Source organism: Eutrema salsugineum, unplaced genomic scaffold (assembly GCF_000478725.1).
Source record: "Eutrema salsugineum unplaced genomic scaffold, Eutsalg1_0 scaffold_21, whole genome shotgun sequence".
NCBI lineage: Eukaryota > Viridiplantae > Streptophyta > Magnoliopsida > Brassicales > Brassicaceae > Eutrema > Eutrema salsugineum.
The window spans coordinates 138,060-141,762 of NW_006256821.1; the positions used below are offsets into that span (position 1 = coordinate 138,060).

General features: G+C 43.5%; 1 non-coding gene across 1 annotated transcript; it reads left to right on the forward strand.

Moving 5' to 3' along the window:
• Nucleotides 1–347: 347 nt before the first annotated feature.
• On the forward strand, nucleotides 348–454 carry LOC112086322. Its single transcript, XR_002899444.1, has one exon. It is a non-coding gene; the product is annotated as a small nucleolar RNA R71 (small nucleolar RNA).
• Nucleotides 455–3,703: the final 3,249 nt, after the last annotated feature.

Sequence of the window (3,703 nt, forward strand, 5' to 3'; positions counted from 1 at the left end):
CCTGAGTAAGACCTTCTTTACTGATGTTCTCAAATCACTGAGAAGGTTCCTCATACTCTCCTACAAAGTGCATTGGCTTTTGAGTGGCCAATAACACCTTGTTCAGCGTGCTTTCAAGTGTTTTAAAGTCCTTCTCATACCTTTGATCCCTGCTTGAACTCTCACTCCTTTTGGCTCTATCAAAGTCTTCTCCATATGTATCATAGCTCTTTGCTAAGTTCTAAACCAGCTCTAAAGCAGCATGAATCTCCTTCCCCAGAAAGTTTCCATCGGAGGCAGTATCCAGCTTGTTCCTAATCTTGGGAAGTGCGCCTCTATAAAGTGTGCTGAGAAGAGAGGCTTCACTAAACCCATGGTGTGGGTACTGGTTGGTGTAGCTCCTGAATCTCTTATATGCTTCACCAAAACTCTCATTGCTATGTTGGGTGAAGCTGGAGATTTAGTTTATTAGCTTTGCTGTTCTGGAAGTTGAGAAGAACTTAGACGAAAATGCCTGCTTGCATTGCTCCCAGGTCTGAATGGAGCCTCTCGGGAGATTTTTCTCCCATTGGTGTGCTTTGTCACCAAGACTGAAGGATAATCTGAGCTTGAAGCTGTCCTCATATACTCCATTTATCTTTGTCAAGTCACACACTTTATCAAATTGATCCAAGATTTCCAAGGGATCTTCCATTGCCAATTCATGGAAATTGGAGTTTTGGACCATATTCAGTAAGGATGCGTTCACTTCAAAATTGTTGTTCTGCACAGGTAGTGCTTGAATTCATGCTCCATACTGATGAGCATTGGCCCTGTCATACTCTCCAACATAGACCTGTGGCTGCTCATATCTCCTTGGTTGGTTTTGGAAGGGCTGTTGGTGGTGAGCCTGTTGTCTTTGCTGTACATTGGCCTGATGCCTTTGCTGATGAGCTGGAGCTTGTCCCTGGTGGACATAAGCTTGTTGTTGATGCTCCTATTCCTGTTGAACATTACCCTGATGGAACCCTTGACAAGCTCCATTATCAGCTCCATTACCAACTCCATTACCCTGCTGCACCTGAGCCTGTTGCCCCTCTTGAGCCTGCGGCTCAATGTCAACCACATGCTGTCTTTGATCTTCCATATCAGCCTGATCAGTCTGTCTTCCACGCCTATCCCTTCTCCTTCTTGAAACCAAAAGATTAATGTTGTCGGTTAAGGGGAAAGGTGGACCACAGCTTCTTGATCTGGACCTGGTGTTCATGCACCTGAAATTAACAACCAGAACTTGAAAGAAATTAGAAAACACAAAAGAAAATGCTTGATCTCAAGAAATGACACAATTTTAATGCTATCACACTATGGCAACGGCGCCAATTGATAACTAGAGTTTTCAAGGCTCTAAATGAGGGGTTATCAATCCCTTTTGTCACTTTGCAGTACAAAGGGTATCAATCCTTCATGTGTAGACACTAACATGCAGGATCAGTTCTTAATTCAAGCCAAATGAGTGAGGTTTTGATGTTACTTCCACTAAACAAGCTTAGAACAAGAATTAAAGCTAATGATCAACTCAAACAAGCAAGTAAATAGACTAAAAGAGATGAGAATGTATGTATGATGATGAGAAAGGTCTTAGACATGATAGTGGATTACGGTGCCTTTGGTACTAAACTAATGAGCTAATGAATCATGTGATCAAGCAAACCATTCAACTTAAACATCATTAACTAAGCTAATCCTCTCATGAAGGCATTAACTTCTATGTTAAAACAGTTGTTAACCTAATCATCATTAGTGAAACATGGATTAACAAGCATTAAGAACCAGTTTAATCTGTAATTTAAGAATATAAACAACCATTCCCATGATGAAAAATACTGAAACCTTTAACAACCTTGGTTCAGGCATTTCGTCAAACACTTTTGGTGCATGAAGTGCCCAGAATCTAGACCACATATGATGTGTATGGATCTAGCATAGATATCAGGTTGTAGAGAATGGAATATGAATGATCTAATCCGTAAGCTCACTAATCTAGCACCTAAGCACCCTAATCTACATATCTAAGACCTTAATATGGGGATTACTCACTAATCATGATCAACACACCAAATTGTTTGCAAGATGTGTTGTTAATCATGATTAGAAGTGTGAAAATGAATATGGATCAGATAGATGATGATAAGAAACAGCTTTAAACACTCAAAGATCCTTGATTCTCTCTTGATTCAAACTCACAAAAGCAGATATTTCTCTTCTAAGGAGTTCTTTCACAAAAGAGGCAAAAACAAAAGGAATAAAGCTTAAGTCCTTGCGGCAAAACCCTAAAAAAACTATATATAGGTCTTAAAATGAACCGGCTCAGCCCGGAACAAACCGGGTCCTGACCCGGCTTTAATGGGTAAAATGACGAGTGTGCGAGTTGGTCAGGTACTTCCCAGGTCGCATACCCAAGTCGCACAGCTACAGAAACAGTCTTCTGAGCTTTAAATCCGTCAGCCTCAGCCGCATGCCCAACTAGGTGTATTCTGCGTGTCTTTGTGCGATTCAGTCTTTCTTTCTTTCTAGGCATGTGCAAGTCGCATGCCCAACTCGCACATGCCTAGAAAGAAGCTTCAGCGAGATGAAACTATGTAAGCCCAGCCGCATTCCTCTCTCGGTGTAAAACGCGTATCTTCATGCGGTTCAGTTCCCTTTGCTCCTTAACTCGCACGACCATGTAGCACGGGCCTTCAGAAATATGTGCGGGTTGGTCTTCATCACTCTTAATTCACAAGCCCAAGTCGGGGTAAACAGCGAAGGTTTCTGCGGTTCAGTTCACTACTCGGCCAACTCGCATGACCAAGTCGCATGCTCAAGTCGGTGTAAATTGCGAGTCTTCATGCGGCTCAGTTCCAAGCTTGGCCAACTCGCATGCTCAAGTCGCACGGTTGTGGACTTAGTATTTTTCTTGCTCGGGAACCTTTGACCTTACCCAGTGATACCTTACTCGCACATCTCAACACGCAGCTCAACCTCCAGGCATTAATCTCCAGGCATTGCGAGTTAACCAACTCGCAAGACCATCTCGCATGCTTCAGGTCTCCTTGGAGCACTTCACATTCGTGGAAGAGTAACTCCCAAGATACTGGTCAAACTTCAGTGGACAGAAAACTCAGACATCTTCAACTTTGGTGAAGGAACCTTTGGCGTTTGGGAAGTGGAAGGTTCCCTGGAGGGCTCATCTTTGCTGTGCATTGACACGGTCAGAAAGAGGCTTCTAGACATGCGTCCATTCCAGAAACGTTATCTTCTTGCTCATATCTCCGAATTGAATGATCTCAAACGTTCTGGAAAGAGGACTCAAATATCTCGGATCTTCATGAAGGCCCTGTGGACTGAATTGGTCTGGAAGTTCATCGTCCTTCGCATTCTTCGAAGCTCATCAGGTCGGTCCAAAACGGCAGCGAGACAGGTGTGCCTTCCGACGAGCTTAACTCTCTGCTCACGGCTCCAAGTCATATGATTCCACCTGCTCTAGAACCATGATCCAATCCGATAACTGAATCGACCGGCAAGACCTTCGGATAACGCAATTTCTGAGATGTGTCTTTACTCGGAAATTTTGGCCGAGAAAACTTAGCAGCGGTACGCGTTTTGGCCGAGGGGCTCACTCGCGGTACATGAAAATCGCCGATAAAAGTTTCCTGCAGTACGTGAGAATCGCCGAGAACCTCCAAAAACCCATATTCACCATCTT